We start from the raw sequence: 22,941 nt of genomic DNA, 5'->3' as shown, positions 1-22,941 counted from the left end.
GGGAAGAAAGATGCTGAAAAGGTAATAAGAATAGAGATATGGGGAAAATAACTACTGAACATTAAGGTGAGATGATTAGGAGCATTTCTTCCAACCTAATGGGTTTCCTGAATTAATCTCTGCTTGTACCAGAGAATTTATTTTATATCAGAAATCTCCTGATGTGAAGCTTGTAAGGGATGATAAATTCATGGGGAAGAAAAACAACTGGTTAACCAGAGTAGGAAGGGTCATAGCAGCAAGAAGAGGCTTCATGGCACTGGGTACCATGTGTAGGTGTAGGTACACATAGCGGAAAGCTCCAAACACAGAGACATACACAGGAGAGGGGAATAATGTCCCCAGGGATGGACTTCAGCAGCACAAGGAACAGCCCTGTGTAGATTTTGGGCTGCAGCTGAAGAGCTGATCATATCTTGTACCCCATGTGTAGATACATTTCTTTAGGCTTTGTCTCTTATTTCACATTTATGTGGGCTGTATGTATGTCCAGTGGTATGTTTGGAGATTGTCTGGAAGAAAGGGAATTGTGGCCACCTAACACCAACACAACCAAGTCAGCATGAAAAGCATCTCCTGATGTCTCCTTCCAGCTAAATATTGCAAAAGGTTTGAGATCTTACACCCCAGGGGAGGGAGAGAGTCTTGTTGGAGATACTATCATGGCTTTTCCCCCTGAACTGTTTCATTTAGTGGTCAGAGAAGTATGGACAATGTCTCCAGGGACCTATTTTATGAAATATGAAAAGTTTACCAAAAGTATGACCTACTATTAAAAACTTGAAGGGGATAGGTTGGTTCCAGAAGTCCCTGGATTTCATTTTGCATTGGACTCACGGGTAAGAGAAATAATAAGGAAAACTCTCAGGCGTCTTTTTCCCAGGTGAGCCCTGCCTCCAGGCATCTAACCCCAGCTAGCACAAATGAGAGGTGAATTCAGCCCTTGGTTTTAACGTCATGATGTTTTGTAGGGTCTTTTTTCCTCACTTTGATCTGGTCCAGCCCAGCACAGGCAGGCTGGGCTTGTTGAGTGACTTGAAAGTGGAGAAGTTAGAAGAGGTAAAAACAGGGAAGAATGAGGGTATCGATGCAAGAGGTGAGTCAGAGCCTCCTCAGCCCCAGGGCTCTGAGCATCCCCCCTGTCTTAGCTTCAGGGATGGGAGGGGATGATGCCAGAACATTAGTAAATTCAGAGAGAAGCTCATAATTCCTATCGATTCTCAACCAGCCAGTGCGAGGTGTATAAAAATGCTTGTTCTATCATTTAGAAAAATGGCAATGTTATGATAGAACTGATTGATTTTCCTCTTTAGGAATATTCATAAACACTGGTTCCAAGAACTGATAAATCTCCTTTCCCCTGCGCAGAGTAAATCACTTCCTAGTGCTTCCCAGAGCTTCGGGGGGCAAGGGAGGTTGTTATTATGAATTCCTTTCAAAGGAGCTGTAAATGTGGAGAGTTTGGGGGTACAGGGGTGTGGTGACCAGGTCACCCGCAGCCTGCAAATGCCAAACCTTTTTTCTAGGGGGACTTCAAAAGCCCATCTCTCCTATTATGTCTGTGTCTGGAGAAGGCTGCTGAGAGAGGATGAAAAGCTCCTTCCTTGGTCCCCATCTGGGAAGTACCTTTTGCTCACACTTCATCAGCTGCATGCATTTTTGTTTTGGCTGCAAATTCCATTTTGCCCCCACCCACGTGATGATACGCAAATTTTGACTCCAGCTGGGATATAAATCCTCCTGCCTCAAGGAGCCTGCCTTGGGGAGCATGTTATCTCATTGTGACCTTTATTCCCTCAGGCACAGGACACTTCAGCCATTCTCAGAGACAGGACTGCTGCCTGTATGTCTGGATTGAGCCACCCAGGCAATCCCTATCTCCTTAGAAAGGGCAGATAATAATGCCCCTGTCCAGATGAACCTCCCTGAGCCCATCCAGAGGACCGACCCTGGGCACAACTTGTCCCCACCTCCCACTCCCTGCTCAGGTTTAAGCTGAGATCCTTTTCCACTCCATGGATCTGCAGGTCACCTGCAGGCAGCTGCCCCCATCCAAGACCCATCATGGGGCCTCTGGAGTGGAAAAGATTTGGTGGAGCCACACTGCAGATGCATCCCCACCTGAGACTCCTCTACTCTTAAGGGAGTGTTGTCTGGGAGCTCACCAAGAAGAATTTATCCCAGTCAACCCTGGAAGTGCTTGGTTCTGCTAGACAAAGTTTGGTGGTCTAAATAAAATACCTCCAACTGCATTAGCTTGCTGTGGTTGAGAGAGAACTTGTCCATCCCCTTCCCTGGGCCTTGTGGTGGGATTGACCAGGTAGTGGATCCCCTGCCTGCTGGTGTTTTTGGGCTGCTGCTGGCTCAAGTGTCTCTGGATGTGATGGTTGTGCAAACAGGTAGCCTTTTCAGGCTGGCAGGAGACCACATTCCAACACAAGTCACCACATTTGTGCTGCCTGTCAGTTTTCTGGTCAAGGACCTGTGGTTACAAGCCACCAAGCAATGTTTCTTGCATGCCCTGGAGGTAACCCCACAGGGGAAAGAAGAAAAAAAGCAGTGGGGAAAATTAAAAATTCTTGCATCTCTTTCATCAAGGTGAGTATTTGGAGAGATAATAGCTTTTATAGGACTTCTTGATACGATTAGAAAAAAACAGGAACATTTTCAGGTTCATGAAGTCTCTCCCTAGAAACCCAATCTTGCTTATAAGCTTTAGCTCATCTCGGCTGCAGTCGCATCACTACATTGCCTATATAAATTGCTAGAACTGCAAAAGAAGTAAAAGTAAATGCATTCTTACTTGTCCAGGTCACTACTAACATCTTGCCTAGAGGGTAATACTGAAAATGTGGATTTTTGATATCCAAATAGGAGCTTTTTCCACTGAGATACAGAGAGAGGAAAAAAAAAAAAAAAAGAAAATACATGTGTGTCCTGGTAAAAAATATTAGCAATTTTTATTACCTTTTAGATTTTACTTCTGCAGTAATCTATTTTAATGAGGTCAGCCTGCCTGGCACCAGGTACCCAGTCTAAGTGGAGTAGTTTAATGTCAGGATCAGGGAGGAGAGGAGCACCAAGGAGGGGGGGCTGGCCGTCTGAGACACAAGGGCCCTATATCACATGAACTTACGGTGTAAAAATTGACTCGGTTTGCACATTTTTAACTGTATTTGAAATCGACAAAAAGTGTAATTATAAAAAGGGATATATCTGCTGGGATAGGTGGGGAATTTGATGAAGCCACTTTGAAAGCACTGGCTTTTCTGTAGGAAAAATATGCTTATTAGTGCACAGTGAAGATTTATATGATTATTTATTAGAATATATGTTATGGAGAAGGGACTATATTATCTATATATTTCCTGTATCATAGCTATACATAGTCAATATTAATATTGCTGAAATTTAAGATTAGATTTTAGAAAGCCACTTTTACCTATGTTGTTCCTGTCCTTTAGGGAGTAGTTATATGTATTGCAGTTGAAGATGGGAACATTTCACCCACCCAGGACAGAGAGGTGGATGAAATATTCTATAGGCATTTAGGAGAAATCTCATAATCGCTTGCCCTTGTTCTTGTGGGAGACTTTAACTTCCCAGACATCTGCTGGAAATACAACACAGCAGAGCGGTACCAGTCCCGGAGATTCCTGGAAAGTGTGGGAGATAACTTCCTGATGCAGTTGGTGAGAGAACCAACCAGAGAAGGTGCCCTGTTGGATCTCCTCTTTGTGAACAGAGAAGGACTGGTGGATGATGTGGCGGTTGGAGGATGACTAGGGCACAGCGATCATGAAATAATAGAGTTCTCTATTCTTAGAGAGGCCAGGAGAGGGCTAAGCAGAACTGACATCCTGGACTTCAAAAGGGCTGACTTTGTCTTGTTTAGGCACCTGCTTGAAAGGATCCTTTGGGAGATGATCCTGAAGGGTATAGGGATCCAGGAAGGCTGGGCGCTCTTTAAGGAGAAAGTCTTAATGGCTCAGGAGCAGGCAGTCCCCAGGTGCTGTAAGAGAAGCCGGCGACAGAGAAGACCATCCTGGCTAAACAGGGAGCTTTGGCTGCAACTCAGGGAGAAAAGGAGAGTTTACTGCCTTTGGAAGAAGGGGCCAGCCACTCACAGTGATTACAAAGAGGCTGTGAGGCTATGCAGGGTGGAAATCAGGAGGTCTAAAGCCCAGCTGGAATTTACCCTGGCTTCAGCAATCAAGGATGACAAGAAATGTTTCTATAAGTATGTCAGTAGCAAAAGAAAGACCAGGGAGAGTCTCCATCCCCTGCTAGACGCAGGAGGAAACATGGTAACAAGTGATGAAGAAAAGGCTGAGGTCCTTAATGCCTTCTTTGCCTCAGTCTTTAATAACAAGACTAGTTGTACTGAGGGAATCCAGCCTCCTCAGCCAGAAGACAGAGACTGGGAGAACCACATTCCAGGAGGAGATAGTCAGTGACCTACTGCATCACATAGACACACACAAGTCTATGGGACCGGATGGGATACACCTGAGGGTGCTGAAGGAGCTGGCTGGGGTGCTCGCCAAGCCGCTTTCCATCATTTACCAGCAGTCCTGGCTGACCGGGGAGGTCCCGACAGATTGGAAACTGGCCAATGTGATGCCCATCTATAAGAAGGGTCAGAAGGATGATCCGGGAAATTACAGGCCTGTCAGCTTGACTTTGGTGGCCGGGAAGCTGATGGAGCAGCTCATCCTGAGTACCATCACACAACACATGCGGGACAACCAGATGATCAGGCCCAGTCAGCCTGGGTTTATGAAAGGCAGGTCCTGCTTGACTAACTTCATCTTCTACAACAGGGTGACCCGCTTATTGGATGAGGGAAAGGCTGTGGATGTAGTTTACCTTGACTTCAGCAAGGCCTTTGACACTGTTTCCCACAGCATTCTCCTGACAAAACTGGCTGCTCGTGGCTTGGATGGGCACACACTTTGCTGGGTAAAAAACTGGCTGGATGGCCGGGCCCAAAGAGTTGTGGTGAACGGAGTTAAATCCAGTTGGCGGCCGGTCACGAGTGGTGTCCCCCAGGGCTTGGGTTTGGGGCCACTCCTGTTTAACATCTTTATTGATAATGTAGATGAGAGGATCGAGTGCACCCTCAGTAAGTTTGCAGACCACACGAAGTTGGGTGGGAATGTTTATTGGCTCGAGGGTAGGGAGGCTCTGCAGAGAGATCTGGACAGGCTGGAGCGATGGGCTGAGGCTAACTGGAGGAGTTTCAATAAGGCCAAATGCCAGGTGCTGCACTTGGGCCACAACAACCCCCAGCAGTGCTACAGGCTTGGGGAGGAGTGGCTGGAGAGCTGCCAGTCAGAGAGGGACCTGGGGGTGTTGATTAACAGCCAGGTGAACATGAGCCAGCAGTGTGCCCAGGTGGCCAAGAAGGCCAATGGCATCCTGGCTTGTATCAGCAATAGAGTGGCCAGCAGGGACAGGGAAGTGATCTTATCCCTGTACTTGGCACTGGTGAGGCCACACCCTCGATGAGTGGGTTCAGTTTTGGGCCCCTCACTCCAAAAAGGCCTTTGAATGACTCGAGTGTGTCCAGAGAAGGGCAACAAAGGTGGTTCAGGGTTTGGAGCACAGGTCTGATGGGGAGCGGCTGAGGGAACTGGGGTTGTTTCACCTGGAGAGGAGGAGGCTGAGGGGAGACCTCATCGCCCTCTACTGAAAGGAGGGTGCAGAGAGGGGGGATGAGTCTCTTGAGCCAAGGAACAAGCGCCAGGACAAGAGGGAATGGCCTCAAGCTGTGGCAGGGCAGGGTCAGACTGGCTCTTAGGAAGGATTTCTTTGCAGAAGGGGTTGTTGGGCGTTGGAATGGGCTGCCCAGGGCAGTGGGGGAGTCCCCATCCCTGGAGGTGTTTAAGAGTAGGGTTGACATAGCGCTTAGGGATATGGTGTAGTTGGGAACTGTCAGTGCTAGGTTAATGGTTGGACTAGATGACCTTCAAGGTCCTTTCCAACCTAGATGATTCTGTGATTCTGTGATAAGGAAACTCTTCTTCTCCATCTGCAAAACTGTAAATTTACTCCAAAATGGTCTCTCCTACTGGAGACAGGGCTTGGAGCTGAGGCCAAAAGATGTTCACCGTGAGAGGTTAGGTTCTGGCTTTCTCCAACCTCCTTTCTGATCTTGGTCATGAAAAATGATTCGTGTCTACAGTGCCTGGAGTTATCCTGCACCCTCCCCATTGTAACCTTTCAAGTGGATGTGGACAGACCTTGAACTTGCTTCCAATGTGGATGGACCAGGCTGACCCAGGTAGGACTCATTTGCCAGCATGCTGTCTTTCATTGTCAGCTGAAAGTTCTGGCTGCCCCCTCCCTGAAAGGATTCAAGACCAGGTTGGACGGGGCTTTGAGCAACCTGGTGTAGTGGAAGGTACCCCTGCTCATGGTAGGGGAGTTGGAACTAGATGATGTTTAAGGTCCTTTCCAGCCCAAATCATTCTATGATATGATTCTATGAACATAAAAAGGACAGCTCCTTTGAGGGATGTTTCTGCTTCTCCTTCCTCCCCTGCTTCTCTTTTCTCCCCTTTTGCAGCCAGTTGTTGGCAATACAACTGCTCGGTGCAGGCTTGGACCCGCTACCCTGGACTTTGGGGTCCACTTGGGGCTTTTCAAACAATGTGTGACAGAAAAGAGGTTTTATTGCCATTACCATATGATATTTGCTAATACATCAGACTGTTCCTTACCATTGTAGGTCTGTTTGGTGTTACATGCCTCGGGGACATGTAGAAGGGAGGGAGACTGACAGACATAAAATCTGATAGAGAAATTGATAGACATTGATAGTCAAGATGGGCAAATGACCAGAGGGAGATTTGAGAATAGATAAATATACTTGGGAGATAGATTTGGATGGATACTATCTGTCTCAGATAAAGATCAATATATCTATAGCTCCTTGACACCCATCAGTTTGCTATCAGTGACTATGTGACTTATTTTATCTTTTCTGTTTTGCAGGCCAAAAGAAACATTTTACCTGCATCCACACACATGCAAAGGAAAGTGAGAGCATCAGATACCCAAGAGACAGATGCTACAGAAACCCTAAGCTATGCATTCACCCTCTCTCCTGCTTGCTCTGCTCTCCATCACTTTTTGCTGCCAACATGGTGTTGACACCCATGACGTCCCACTGGTAGAGAGGTGCCCAGCTCCCAGCACACTGAGTTTGGGAAGATGGGATCCATCTATGCAGCAGTATTTTATCCAGGACTCTCATCCCTGGCAGCACCAAGTTCTGCTGTTATTGTAAAGTCCAAGTAATAAGCCCCTGGGAATTGTACAACAAATTGCTTAACTTGCTGTTTTCACTCCATCCTCTCCCCCTCATTTCTCCCACCCCCAGCCCCCATATACATGAGCCTCCCCCTGGGTTTGGCTGCTTATTGCCAGTGGAATCGATTACAGAGTGAAACCCTTTGGGATGGTTTCCTCCCCCTTCCCTCTGCCCCCATCTTGTGCCCTCTCTTCTTGCTCCCATCACCTCTTCCAGCCCTCGTCAACTCCCCCCCCACACCTTCCTCGAGCTCTGGTGAGCCCAGTCAATTCATCACCCTGTCAGACCTGTGTGACAGCCCTTCATAAATGCACCACAATGAGCCGAAATAAGCAACAGAGCAGCCCTCAGCCCAGCCAATTTAGCAAAGCAGGCAACATCTGAGAAGCTGAGTCCCAGCGTGCCGGAGATTGAAATTGGGAAATTGGTTCTACTCCTCTTCGGCAGTGCATTATTTTTTTTTTTAAGTATACCTATATATTCTCTCCCTATATAGATATATATTTAAGGTAATTCTCTCCCACTTAAATCTCCAGTGCTTATTACAGACAGACGCTGTGGCCCAGTTGCTCTCTCTCTCTCTCTTCCCTCAACAGTGGTAGATTATGAGAGGGTTTTATTGGTAAACTTGCTTAGTCTGCAGAAACGTGCTGGCTTCAGCAGATTGAGTCTGTAAGCAAGGCTGGACTCCTGGCTGCCACACTGAGCTCCCCCCAGCCATCTCAGGAGGCAGGGAGGCAGGTTGCTGGTCTTTCCTTCTGGATGCTTGCAATCATGCGAGGCCACTTCTCCCAGCGCTGCTGAGCCTTGCAGGAAAAGCCCATGTGGGGTGTGAGCACTTATTCCCACCCAGAGGGTAGGGAATGGAGTTAATGCACATTCTTTAGCCATCTACAGTGGAGGCACGGATATCTGACCTCATCTGGGACCACTCTGTAGTCAAAGGGCAGCAACTCAGTGGAGATCATGTCATCCTGAAGCATGATGTCTGCACTGCTCAGATGAATGATGACCTGAGCCCCATTGACTTGATCGCCATCAACCATAATGGGTTCGAAGATAACTGGCATGGATGGACATACCCCTTTTGTAGGCACTTAGGGGAGATGAATCCCACATGCAGATTGAACTGAGAGCTTTTCAGAGCAGAGATGACCTCGTCAGAGTGTGATTCTGCAGTGCTTGACAGAAGGGGACTCTTGGTATTGCCTTCTGGTAGCTCGCTGGTGGATGAAGCTGGGTTTTGTGTTAGCAAACTGGTTGGTAGATGTACCTTGTGCATGGTATGGAGGAGATGCAGATATTTGTTCTGAGCTAGCAGAAAGATGAAGTGACAAAGGCAAGCTCACAGCGGTGTTCTGACTCCAGATTAACTACCCTGACACCTTTCACCAGGGCTAGAGCTGCCCATGGCTTCTTCTAGTGGAGGGACTGTGCAACATGACATGAAATTAGGAGATGACAGGGTTGAAACAAAACAGAAAAGTGGAGGTGGTACTTCAGACAGCACACGGTTAAGCTGTGTCATGGAATGTTGTGGGCGCTACACCTTCACAAGGGTTAAAAAAATAGAAAATAGAAAAACTGGATAGATTAAGCTGGGAAAAATCTTTGAAGGGCTGTGAAATATGAGACTGCCTCTGTCTCAGGAGTTGCAAGCTGCATGTTTTCAAAAGCTAGGATGGTATTCTAGTGAGTTTTCGCTAGGACCATCTTGTGCTTATACTCTCTGTGGGGTCCGGCTGGGAGATGAGCTCTTAGTTCTGAGCTGCTATGGCCTTTCTTATGAGTTAACCTGAATGACGTGAGATGCTTGAGGTGTTTACAGAATCACAGAATCACAGAATTGTCTAGGTTGGAAAGACCTTGAAGATCATCCAGTCCAACCATCAACCCAACATTAACAGTTCCCAACTACACCATATACCTAAGCGCTATGTCAGCCCGACTCTTCAACCCCTCCAGGGATGGGGACTCCACCCCTGCCCTGGGCAGCCCATTCCAATGCCCAACGACCCGTTCTGTAAAGAAATACTTCCTAAGAGCCAGTCTGACCCTGCCCTGCTGCAGCTTGAGGCCATTCTCTCTTGTCCTGTTGCTTGTTCCTTGGTTCAAGAGACTCATCCCCCCTCTCTGCACCCTCCTTTTACGGAGTTGTAGAGGGCCATGAGGTCTCCTCTCAGCCTCCTCTTCTCCAGACTAAACCCCCCCAGTTCCCTCAGCCGCTCCTCCTACAACATGTTCTCCAGACATGTGTTTATGTGAGTTCATCTGAAAGGAGGCCACTTTTACTTTTATTAGTTCTTATGCTGTGACTCCTGGCCATGCCACCACATGTCAGACGTGTGCACATCTCTTCTTCAGCACTCAAAATAATGTTTCATGGCCACTTCTGAACCAGACAGAATGCAGGACAACATTGACTTGTGTTCATAACAGGAGTTAATGTGCATCCATCCAGCTCTCCTCCCAGGTGCCTGACACCAACTGAAAACAAAACCACTGACTTTGTAAGTCATCATGTGGAGCTGACCTCCCACCAGTGGGGAGCGTGGACTTGGATCTCACTAGGTCATGGCTGTCACCTACATACAGGTTTTCTGACCAAGCATGTACTTACATGTGGTGTGGGTGGTTTTCAAAGCATATGATGACCTGAATCAGTTGCTACCAGAGCAGTGTTGTGCAAGGAAGCACCTCACCAAAACTGTAGAATATACAGAATATACCTCATTCACCTCTTGCCATTTCAGCCATTAGACTATCAGCTTCCCTAAGAGCCCAGCGGCCTCTCCCTGGTGATCATTCATCCCAGCAAATTGTTAAGAGGCAGATAATTAATTGTTGCGAGTCACTAAAAAAATGATCATTCTTTTCAGAAAATTACCATGATGTTCTGCAGAAATGTTAATGCTTGCAGCCATAAAATGAATGGTGAGCTACAGCACCAGCTGCCAGGAGAGCCATGAGTTATAATCCCACAATTGGATGCAAAGAGACAGAGCTTCCAGACGTTTCTGAAGAGAGGAAATGCATATTCACTGGATAGCAGTTTAGTTTTATGATTATTTTTTCTGCCCCATAGTCTGGAATTGACTATTAATGACTGAACCAGGGATAAGAACTGTTTTGCTGATACCAGCTTGGCATGAAGATAGTCTTCATATTTATTTCCCATCTGACTATTGGAATTTTACTCCAAACAGTTGGAAAAGAGGACCTGGAAAGTCAGGGCAATGCTGGTTGGACTATCAGAGTTGTATTCCACTGCCTTTTGAGGCTAAATAGCTAAGAGTTTAAGAACAGCAGGGAGTCAAAATTAAAATTACTGGGTCTGAGAGTTAATTGCTGAGAGTTAACAACTCTTCATATGCTCTCCAATTAGTGACTAGTTGATGCAGCTAGAAAGTTGGTCTGAACATAGTCCTTGTCCTGTCCTCATATCCAATAAATCCAACCCAATGAGTTTAGGGAGCAATCTGGTAGATCTCCAAAGATCTGGCTTTGGAGACAGGATGACTCCTGACTTTGCATCGAGCAAAGTTATCATCATTCACGACGTTAATGTTGCTTATTCAAGAACCTAGCTGAAGTGGGCAGGTGTAAAGAAGGACACAGGGTGTTTCTGCAAGGCATTTCTCTCATCCCTCTGCTAGATAAGACCTGACATATTTATTGATTTCCATTTGTTATGGACTAGCATTTGCAACACTTAGTGTTACTCCACAAATGGAATGAGATGACTCAGGTCACAGCTGGTTTCCCAAATATGGGTTGTTTTTTTGTTTAAGAAATGTGCAGTTTCCAAATGACTAGCTCTTGGCCTTCTCTTCCATGCTTGTATTCCAGTGACCTCACCTCCCAGCAATGGGGTGGGTTTCCTGGCTGTCAGACCACTTGCCTGCAGGAAAGTCTGCAAGTGATGCAGATACCTCCTCCCTTCTCTTCCAAGCAGAGTTTTGTTTTCCCTGTTTTTCACACAGCTGGTTTTGAATCTATCTTGGACAGCAGATGTAGGGTAGAAGGGAATGAAGGATCTAACGCTGGTGTCTTGCGGCAGAAGTGTGAGACCCAGCCTATCCTTGTCATATGCAAGGGAAAGCCACTAATCAGGATATGCTGTTGGTTAGACAAAATTTGCTGAACGGAGGTTGAAACTTCACATTTATGCCTGGGATAAGAAAAGTGCAAAGAGCAGAAGTGTTTCTGCTTTAGGTGAACATTTCAACGTAAGGGTTTACCTCCCTCACACCAGTATTAGCCTCCTTATCTCCAGTATCAACTGATGTCTTTCTGACAGTGTGGGTACACCTGTAGGAAATGCCTGACTGCTGAGGATACTGGTGGAGTGTCCAGTTTGGGGCTAAGGTGGTGAGTTCAGAGACGAGCAGCCAGTATGATCAGGGAGCTACAGGGCAGGAACTACAGAGAAAGACTGCAAGAATTAGGGCTGTTTCTTGCTAAGAGAAGAAAGACTGCCTTCAAATCAAATAAACAAAGCAGCAAGAGGGAGGGAATAGTTTGCTCTCTGTGTCCCCGGTGGGCAGGTTTAGAAGACGATGCAGCAAGAAAGATTTAGGCTAGACATTAGGCAAAGCTCCCTAACTGGAAAGAGTGAAGCAATGTCTGGGGAGGAGGGGGATCTCAAACACGGGAAGAGTTCAAAACCGGGTCAGACAAAACACCTCTCAAGAGCGGCATGGGTCTTGCTACTCTTACCCCGAGGAGAAGGAATGACTACATGACCCTACAGCGCCCATCCCAGCCCTGTTTTCCAGGGATTGCAGGCTATGTTTCCAGGTAACCAGAACCCAACTAAGAAACAGCCTTCACGCAGTCAGACCTTTGGTTTTTACTGATCAAAGCCAGACTCAGAGGACTGATTGAGAGCTTACTGACTCCATGGCTGATCACTCTTCAATGCTTTCAGCTTTAATGAGCTGTCTGCAAGGAGGAAAGGGAGACATGAAGGTGCTCTGCCATATTGAGGTGACACAAACATGTCACTGATGCCTTCTTTGATGGCCTCTTACTTGGGGGATGTGCTGCAGGGAAGCTCAGCTTGTTTGGGGTTTGTATTTTCTGCCCCTTATCATTATCAGTCTTTGACATGTGACAGCAACGGGTATCACCCTATGGAAACAGAAATCATGCAAAGCCGCACCAGCAAAGAAGCAAGGACAAATGCAGCAGGAAGCCCACACAAGAAGGCCTTGTCTGCAACCCATCCACCTCCGTTCAGCACGGGCAGGTGGCACTGAAGATGAATAGCAACGGCAGGGCTGGCAGAGCAGGCAGAAATGCTCAAAGACAGTGACATCAACCGTCACAGCCAATTATAGCAGAGCTATTGAAAAGGAGCTTCTCTACTTACGCTGGTCTTCTCCAGATGGGGCAGCCCGCAGGTCCCAAGACTGTCTCCTCCACAACGTGTCTAGATCGCTTCTCTGATGTGGCAACAATCCGTGCAGATGTCATATTCCTCTCTACATACACAAATCCATCAATATTTTCAGTATTTTCCAGCCCAGGATCCAGAGTCCCTATTCCAGGCAGCCTAAGGAAAGACAGAGATATGTTTGGGAGTTGAGGTCATGTCTTCCATTAAGTCCAGGAGAGACAGCACTCCCAGAAACCCACCCAGGGTATACCATGTGAAACTCCACCTATACACCTAAAGCATATTGGGATCGACTACACTCCAGCCAGAATCCTGGAAGAGCTGAAAATAGGAAACAGCACAAGCTGAGTAGCAGGATTGTGAGTCTGAGTGGAACCATTTGATTGGAGACTGGCAGATGTAGTTGCTGGCTTAAGAATACACTAAACTGGGCAATTACAGGGCTCTTAGCCTGGTCTCAGGGGCATGCAAGGAGCCACTTATTGAAGACTTGGAGCAAATGATAAGTGAAAGGAAATACATTTATTAAAGATAGGTAGTGTCCTTCTCTCTTGAGATCTTCCTTGGATAACAGATTTTCCAAGAAAAGCAGAATACAGTAGGTCTCATCTACCCCGATTTAGCAAAGCACATGATGTGGCACCTCATGGATAATTACAGATGAAGCTGGAGAAGATAGGATCTGTATGAGAACTGTGAGATGGGTAAAGAACTTTCAGACAGTGAGAGAACAGTGACTGAGAGGGAAAATATCAGGCTGAAGGGAAGTGAACTAGTGGAGTTCCTTAAAGATTTCTTTGGAACCACTTTTATTTCACAATTTCATGCATGACCTCATTTCAAAGAGGAGGAGTCTGCAGATGAAATCTGCTGATGATATGAGTTTAGGAGGCAAAACTCCTGTCCAGGAAAGTGCTGGATGACCTTGAGAGATTGAAAAAGGAGAAATGGGCTGAAATGTAATTATGCAAAGCACAAGATGATGCATATATGGACGTACAACAACATTCTATGTTATAACCTGGGGGAAAAAAAAAAAGAAGGGAAAGCTGAAGTTAGTCACTGACTTGGTGCTATGAGATGTCACTACATGTGACCATGAAAAAAGGTGAATGTGACTGTAAGATATACCATGGCAGGTATTTTTCTTAAAATTGGTCAAGAAAGAATGCTTTTGCTTGAGGTTACTATGACAGAGCTGATATTGAACTGGGACAGAAGGATGAGGTAGGGCTAGGGGAAGGAACAACACAGCTTTAAGGAGTAAGCAAGAAAGTTTTGGCTTAATTAGTCAGCAAAGGGTGATCTGAGAGAAGTTATGGCTGATTTCTATAAATGTGATGGGAACAAACATGAGGAAGGGAAAAGAATTGTTTGGACTGAACACTGTAAGTAATGTAAAGATATTAATATAACCTGTCCAGAGAGGTTACAGAGAAGTTGAATTCAGATTCTTCTTTGAGATACACAGTGATAGGAGGAGAGACATGGACATTACAATATAGGAAATTTTAACTTGATACTAGGATAAAAATTAGCTTGTGAGGGTATTCAGATGTCAGACTAGGGACTCAGAGAAGGAGTGGGATCTCCATCCTTGAAGGTATCCAGACCACAGCTGGAGAAGGCCCTGAGCATCCTGCTCTGACTTTGAAATTGAATCTACCTTCAACGTTGATATGCTTTAAGCAGAGGTTTGGACAGGAGGTTGCCAGAGGTCCCTTCCAACCTCCACTGTCTTCAGATTCTGTGATTCCAAAAAAAATATGCCTGAAAATATAAAGCTGGTTTTAATTGTCAGATTAATGAAGATCTTGAGTACTGGGCTTTCAAGGGTATCCTGCTTACCCCAGGTTAAAACACATTTCCAAAACACCCGCCCACCTCAAAGTGTGATTCTGCTAATCAGTTTGCATTTCCTCAGGATGCAATCATATCTTATTAATTTTAAATTGCACGGATAGTCATTACCCTTGTAATTGTCTGCTTAGTAAATACACTGAACCCCAAGGGCTTCTTGAGGCTTATCTATTCCTAGGTGACCTGCGTGGGTATTGATTATTTGCTTGTTAGTCTTCATTAAGTATGGTTTTTAATAAACAATTGGAAGATAATCAAGAAGCAAACAGAAGCTTTTCTTGAGAGACATTGCACACCTACTTCAGATGGGCCATCTGAATAAAAGATCATCATGTTCATTTACAGTTCTTCAAGGGAGAAAAACCGAATCTTGCATTTGATTTCCTGACTTTTTTATGACCTGGGCTTATTTCTGCTTTATGGTTTCCTCCAACAAGGTTCCCCCATCAGGAAAACAACCTCAGAAATGGTACCTGAGTCACACAGTTTGTAACCTCTTAGAAAATTCACCTCACTTTCAGTGGGATCCCTGGCCTTGGCAGGCTGGATGTGATCAAAAGTCACTGACACCCTGTGTTTAACAAGCTCTGCTCCAGGATTAAGGGAATATCAATGCTAATAAGGCCCTTTGTTCCAGAGATGTTGTTCTAAGCATAGTGGATAGAGAAAATCCTCTGCCCTGGGAGAACGAGTGAGGTCCTCTTCTGTTCCTTGCCTTGGTCACCAGATGGTGGGACTGGACTAGTACCCCCTGAATCTGCAGGACACAGAGGCATTGATGGTGCTGGATGTGACTTGGGAGAGGTGAACTCAGCTCCTGTCTCTGCCTTTCCTCCCCAGAGCAGCTCTCTCACCTTTTCTGCCCAGGATTCTGGTGTTATGGGCTCAGTTTAGAAACATGGGGTATCATGTGTCATCTGAGTTGCCTCAAGGTATCTGAAACACCCTTCTGAGGCTGGCAGATGTGTTATAGGATCTACAGGGAACCCTCTTGACCCTCTCTGGATCAGAAGCTGGAGGTCAAGCTGAGGAATGGAAATGAATAGACAGTTGAGAGCCCCATCATTCTTACCCCTTCTCTTGCTCGTCTCCTTCTTATGATTGAGGGCAGTTCTCCGACAGGCCAGCCTGCCATAAATGCACCCCAGCTCACTGGGAGAGAGTTTGTATTTGGGGTGCACTCAACTTACGAAAGCATGAGGGGTGCAGGACCTGTGCGCAAGATTTTTGAAGATGAATGGTTTGTACAAAACAGGTGACAGGACTGGAAATGAGTGTATGCACATGGGTGAGGGCATGCAGGGTGCACATGGGCATGCGTAGAGGTGTCTGGGCATCTGTCTGTGCATCCACATTGTGAACGAGTCAAGGAAAGGACATAATACTCTTCTGCAAGTGGAGCCGTGGCCTCTCATCTGAGCATTGCTGGGCAGGGGTGGTGCAGCGCTTCCTACCTGGAAGAGGCAAGGGGGAGATTTCTGAATGTGAGGTTTCCACCTCTTCCTTCCCAAAGGCACTGGGAAGCACTGGCTTGCCTTGCTGTCCAGGGGTGCATTTAAAGACAGAATTATGAAGGGGTGGGGGAGAAAAAAAAGATTTCCCTTTTTTTTGGGCCAAATTAATGAAAAATCAATCCAGCCTCAAAAATCCATTAATGGTGATAATGCACTTGTTACGTAGCAGGAGCAAGAGCTGCAGTGAAATCCAATAGTGCAAGTTAAAGTGGGCCTCTCACACTTTCCTGCAGTCACTGTAATTTGTGGGGGATCATGCAAGAGGCAGCAGATTCAGAAGAACACAGCAGCCGCTTTTCCTCCTTCTAAGATGTCCTGGCTTCACACTGTGGCCATGCACGAGCCTCCCATGCCAGCTCCCACCTTGCCCAGAGCATGATGCTGTTGTGCACATGCATTTGTGGGACGAGAGTCCACGTGTGAGTCCGTGTAACATTGATGTGGGTGATATCCTAAGCAGAGGCAGAGCCAGGACTCCCATCCCCAAATTAGCTGCAAAAATTCCCTCACTTGGCAGAGCAGAGATTACTAAGACTGTCCTTACTTGCTCCTTACTCCTCATCATGTCTGTTTCCATTCAAGTAGAGACACCTCGATGACTAGTTAGTGTTCACAAGCAGGCTAATCTCTGGTCCATGTCCCTCTCCTCTTCACTCTTTGCTTGGTTGAGTAAAGATCTCTCAGGGGTTTTTGTTCTGCAAGGCTTTGCTCCTCTAACCCAACAGTCAAGTGGTCCATGGGTCACTAAAAGCAGGATGTGATTCATTTTCTAGAGGAGGCCTCTTCCTGGGAATAGAGACAAATCCATCCTGCCTTCAGTTTGGGACACACTGGCATATGTGACAGGCTGGATCCAGGCTCTCCCAGAGTCCTAGGGTGCTCCAGACACCCTCAGGGCAACAAATCCTGGTCTGCTACTTCCTATCTGCTTGGCTGACTTGTCCAGGGGTAGGATACAAGTTCTGGAAGGAATGAACCTTGGATGAGGGCTGCCCCTCTGCAAAGCATTTGAAACCACACTGGGAAAAGGCATGAATCTTTGACCCTCCACCATGCAGAGCCTTTAACCAGGTTGTCCTGGGCTAAACACAATGCAGTGCTGTGAGCTTTCACCCCTGTACAGCACCTTCCACAGGGTGAAAAGATTTTGGGATGACATGGATCCCCCTCAGCAGCTGAGCTAGGCATGTGGGGTGCCTGACCGGGTCCCAGTGCATCACAGCACTGTCCTACAGATGGACACATAGACCAAGGCTTGGGGAGACAAGGTGGGCTCTGGACCTCAAGCTCAGATGACCTCCAGCCCCCACAAACCAGCATGTCCAAGTGTCCCTACCCTTCATCCTCACTCCATTACTGATGGACCTTTCCTAGTCCACATGCGATGAAAGCTGCCTGGCAGCTCCATCCAGACACATGGAGGTTGCCCCTTTCCCCCCTCCTTCCTCCAGCCCAGTCTGCTCCCCCACACCCCACCTCACCAGATCGCTGAGATTTATGAGCCAGACTTGCATTATGAGGTGAGTGACTTATCGGTCTGTCAGGGGGAGCGTTTTAAGACAGAATTATATGGGAGAGGGAAAAGATTTTTACCAAATTAATGAAAAATCAATCCAGCCTCAAAAATCCATTAATGGTCATAATGCACTGGTTACAGATAGAGAGATACCGCAGAATCCAATAGTGCCTGTTAAATACCTCTCCTGGAATGGAGCGTCTGGGATATAACTCATTCATTAGGCTGCCTATGTTTACTTTTTAAAGTGACACCAATCTCTGTCCCTACAGGACTCCATGCAGCATTTATAAGCCACGTTCCCCCAGTGCCCATCTCTGGGGCCAGACTGGCCTCTGCGCTGAAGGAATTGATCCTCTGTTCCCTTTTCTCCCCCTCCTTGGGACAAGCCCTGCTGAGACAGTGCTGGGCTGACTCCGTTCCTATAGCTGATGGTTTCCACCCTTCCCTAAATGCTGGCTTTCACCCCAAATAGCTCTCTCGAGGTCCGACCTGCAGCTGAGTGTGTCTCCTCTCCACTTTCCAGGTCTTAGCTTAGTGCTTGACTTTATTTCTCCCCCCAGCCATGCCAGCAGTAGCAATACTGCTCATCCTGGGGACTGGCCCTGCTCCCAGCCCAGCATCATCCAGCCATGGAGAGTGGTGATGGCTCTGGGGAGATGCAGTTGTCTCCTGACTGCGAACCATTGCTGGTGCTCCCCCACCTCTCAGCTCTCTGAGGTATGTGCTCTCAGCCAGATGAGCAACATGACATCTGGTTTGAAAGGTCAACATCGGCCACCTCATCTCTTGGAGAGCATTCTCTACCCTTTTTCTCCTTGCTTCTGCATGTGGTGGTTGTTGTGTACTCTTTGCCCTGCTCTGCCCCACACTTCAACTATCCCAGTTGTTTCAGCCCTCATGAGACTGGTGGGACTGGTTGTTCAACACCCCATGAGTTGCAGCCCAGACCACCCCAGCAGGTGGTTCTCAGGTAGCTTCTGATCAGAGCCACCCTCTCCACATCTGTCCAGCTGCTGTCCACAGCTGTCACTCACTTCATGGTGGAAAATATGGCAGAGGCAAAAGGCATAACAAGTCAGAGCCACAGTCAAACTAAGAATTGCAGATGTCTGGAGACTTTAAAACCTCTCCAACATAAAGTCCCCCTGCAGTGTGAAGCTGTGTCTAAGAGACCTTAACAGGCAGCAGAATGTACCTTGAAAGAATGGTTCATACCATTCCTCCTCCTTTACTGAATCTCCGTGGAGTGGACTAATCTTCTACATGCTGCAGAGGACACTACAGAGGGCCCTGGTCATGAAAAATGCATAGCACTGTGGTGTGTCATGGTAGCTTCAGGATGTTGAACAGTCTCAGAGATGGAAGAGAAGATGTCTTCCTTCTGCAGAGTGCTTAATCTCCTGAGTAGACAACTTGTCTAAGAAGATCATTGCTCAGTGTGAGGGGGGTTGGATGAACCACTCCCACTGCCCAGAATGAGTCTTGTGAGACCCCACCTGCAGTACTATGTTATAGCTCTGGAGCCCCCAACATCAGAAGGACACGGACCTCCTCGAGCAGGTCCAGAGGAGGCCACAAATATGATCAGAGGGCTGGAGCACCTCCCTTATGAGGACAGGCTGAGAAAGTTGGGGTTGTACAGCTTGGAGAAGAGAAGGGTCTGAGGAGACCTTCAGTGGTCTTTCAGTGCTTAAAGGGAGCTACAGGAAAGATGGGGAGGGACTCTATCAGGGAGTGTAGGGATAGAACAAGGGATGATGGTTTTAAACTGAAAGAGCGTGAATTTAGATTAGATATTAGGAAGAAATTCTTTACTGTGAGGGTGGTGGGATGCCCCCTCCCTGGAAGGACTCAAGGCCAGGTTGGACGGCAGTCTGAGCAACCTGGTCTAGTGGGAGGTGTCCCTGCCCATGGCAGGGGGATTGGAAATAGAGGATCTTCAAGGTCCCTTCCAAACCAAACCATTCTATGATTCTATGATTCTATGTCCTGACCACAGGCAGGAATCAGGTGAGAATTCTGCTTTTCCAGTGAAGATGAACCACAGTGCAGCCAAGGGTGCAAGTGTTAGGCAAAGCCAAACAAGAGAGACTCTGAATCTACAGCCTCAAAATGAAAACATTTCCCTTGAGGGGGGTCTCACTTCTATCTTGCCTTTTGCTCCTGTTATGAGGATCCTCAGAGGTCACTGGATCAAACGCATCCAGCTCCGGCTGCGCGCTGACATCAAAGCATAGCTCTGTGCATTGGATGTGTATCATGTGTGTTGCTGTTCTTTATCAGGCCTCGAAAAAATCTCTTCCTCCCACTGTCATAGAAAAGTGCAGAATGTTAAATCTTGGTTTGTCTACGAGCCAGAAGTGAGTTGTGCATTTGGTGCTGCTCTGATCCTACCTCCCTTTGCTTTATGGCCCTGGGATTCCTGCACCTGCCACTGATCCACTCCTGATTTATGCTGGGCTGAGCAAGGATGGGATCAGGACCCAGCATGTTTCGGTGTGATGCCTGGATAGAGTCAGATACACATATCGACCCTGCTAAATGTCATAATGCACCAGGGTTTTGTTTCCTTTAAATCTTTTAAAAAGCAATAAAAGGACCCAGAATACTCGAAGAACCAAACATCTAGCAAAGTGACAGGCTGTCAAAGCTGCCTCACCAAGAAACCCTGGGCCCAGCAAATTTTAAGCAGGAAAATTTATTCCTGTGTCGCTCATCTCTCCAAGTGAAAAATGGCCAGGGCTCCTCTTTTGCATGAAGTCTTGAAACCACCACAGTGCTCAAACAAGCGGATCGGCCTGAAACAGAACCATTCATCATCTGGAACAGGCAGCTGCGACAAGCACCACCACCAAAAAGAAGAAAAAAAAATTAAGTTGTGGGTTTTATCCAAGCTTAAATGATCCTGCCCATTAATATGACACGACAGGCTGCAGAGCACGCTTTCTTGACTTGGCTGGTAAGTGGCTTCACTGATATCTAACAGAGGTCTCCAGGAGAGCGTCTCTATTAGCTGGTCACCTTTGCTGCCATGTACCTCTGCATGGGGTTTCCCAATTCCAGCCCCCCCCCCCCCCCCCCCCCCCCCCGGAATTTTTCTAGGGAATTTTGGTGGCAGATACCTGCTCCCCAATGTCTGTGCTGAGTTTGTGTTGTGTTGACTTCTAGGATGGGACTCAGAGTATGAGGGCAGGATGAGGAGCAGAGAAGAAGATTTGGAGGGAGCACTTTCTGAGCAGAGCTTTCTACCCCTGGGAAATGGGTTGGGGTAAGTGGTCTTGAGTAAGCAGGTAGACTCCAGATTGACTATTTTTTTTTTTTTTTTGCACTGCTTGTGCCACACTTCCAGCTTGACTTCTGTTTGACTGGCTGCGCTTTGGGATAGACTGCTCTTGAGCTTGGAGGAGATGGTCTTTGTAAAGTAACTAGCTGTCATGGACCCCTCTTCTTTCCAAGGCTGTATCCTGTGGGTTTATTCCAAACAGTCCTAGGTCTTCTCTCCAGATGTCCAGAGCTGTGATCTTGCTTTTTGTCTTGTTCTCTTCCCTCAAGATCTTGAGCTTCACCATTCTTCAAGATCTTCTCTTCACCACTGATGGTGGATGATAGTGGATGGAGTTTGGCAAGGTAAACACAGAGGTGGACTTTTCCAGGAGGTGACAATGATGGAGCCACATAGTCGTGGCTGCAGCCTGAAGGTCTGACCTTCGTTCTGGGCAGGGATATGATGCTCTCTCCTCCTGCCCTGCTGGGACCTTGCCAGGTCCTCACACTCAGACCCGTCACGTGTAACACAACTGTGGCCACTTGCGGGGCAGTTCTACGGGCTACAGGCGGATGTGGATCAGGTTTTAATTTAGAAATGCTGACATGTAAGAAGATTAGATCCAGCATCATGGGCAAGTATATCTTGTGGATCTTAATTCCCCTGGCAGTTTCAAATGCAAAAAGAAAAAAAAAAAAAAAAAGGAAGAAACCTTTGCTTTCTTCCCTAAGTCCCCTACTCTCAGAGATGTATTTAAAAGGTTGTGTTAAAAGCTGTCTTCAAAAAACAGAATCCCCAAAATATGCTATTGGTCCACTCAGTGTCAGTCATGCAAGATGAAAGGATCATAATTTTTCACTCCATTATCTTCTCCATCTTTATTTGTGCAAGAAGCCCTCTGGAAGCACAAGAGAGCTGAGTAGATGGGTATTTCTGGTCACTACGTGCCATCCTTGCCCAGCCAGTGCTGTGCAGAAGGTCAGTTGAGACTTCAATGTATCTTTCTGGCCTCAAAATCTATTACCTTGTCAGCATTATTTCTTGCCTCATGCAAGTCCCCTGCTAAAATCAGTCCCCAGCTGTGCCTGACAGTGCACAAAACTCAGGTCCTGGCCTTGCAAGCCGTCCTGTGCATGGTCACAGAGACCTGAGGGGGCTGGCAGGGGATTTGTCTCCTGCAGAGCTACGTCCCATGGATCTGCGGTGACGTGGAGCTACCTACAGCAGATCCGTGGTGACTCTTTGTCCCTCAGCCAGCTGGGGCTGTCCCACGTTTTCAGCCTCGTGTGGTGGCCTCTCTCCCCTTCCACAACCCCACGTGCATGTAAGATACTTTCAGGGACTTGCACAATGATGAAAAGCCCCAGCGGGAGCTTGACAACATGTTTCCCCACTGTGAAGTGACCCATGGATGCAGACACATTCCCACCACCCTAACCTGGGGAGATCCTGGAGAGGTAAAGGTGCTGCAGCCCAAACCTAGACCGTCACACAGCCACACTGCTCACACAGGTAGAAACATCACAGGCTCCAACTTCTGCAGGGCAGATCTCTCCCTCTCCTTCCCCAGGACTTTCCAGCTCAAAGAGATGTAGGATCCTCTTTAGTTTATGATCTTTTCCATCTCTGTCCCGATCTTTGTGAACCCAAGGATTCACTGATTGCGATATGTTTTTGAGCAGAGCCTGGCATCTCGCCCTTGGCTGCACCGTACAGGGTAGAAATGATGCCGGGACAGGTGGACAGGGAGCATCAGCACTGGGAACGGCATCAGTGGTGGAATTGCTTTTATAGTGCTCCTCTGCTGTGTTAAAGCACATAACAAAAAAACCCAGTCCAACCTTTTATTTTAAAACAAAATCTATACATTGGGCTTAGCCAGACCTGAGAAGACCTCTTAATTTTTCTTTAAATAACAAGTTGAGTGCTTGCCAAGACAAGAGGAGGAGAAAAGGGAAAAAATCAAAAGCATCTTCCTAACATGTTTGGGAAGCCGAGAAGTCCCCTATTACACAGTCACAGTATCAAACAGCCTTTTTCCCCATGCAGATAAAATAATTCCCT

Source organism: Strix uralensis, chromosome 1 (assembly GCF_047716275.1).
Source record: "Strix uralensis isolate ZFMK-TIS-50842 chromosome 1, bStrUra1, whole genome shotgun sequence".
Lineage (NCBI taxonomy): Eukaryota > Metazoa > Chordata > Aves > Strigiformes > Strigidae > Strix > Strix uralensis.
The sequence above is the reverse complement of the archived record's forward strand: the minus strand, read 5'-3'. Positions refer to the sequence as shown.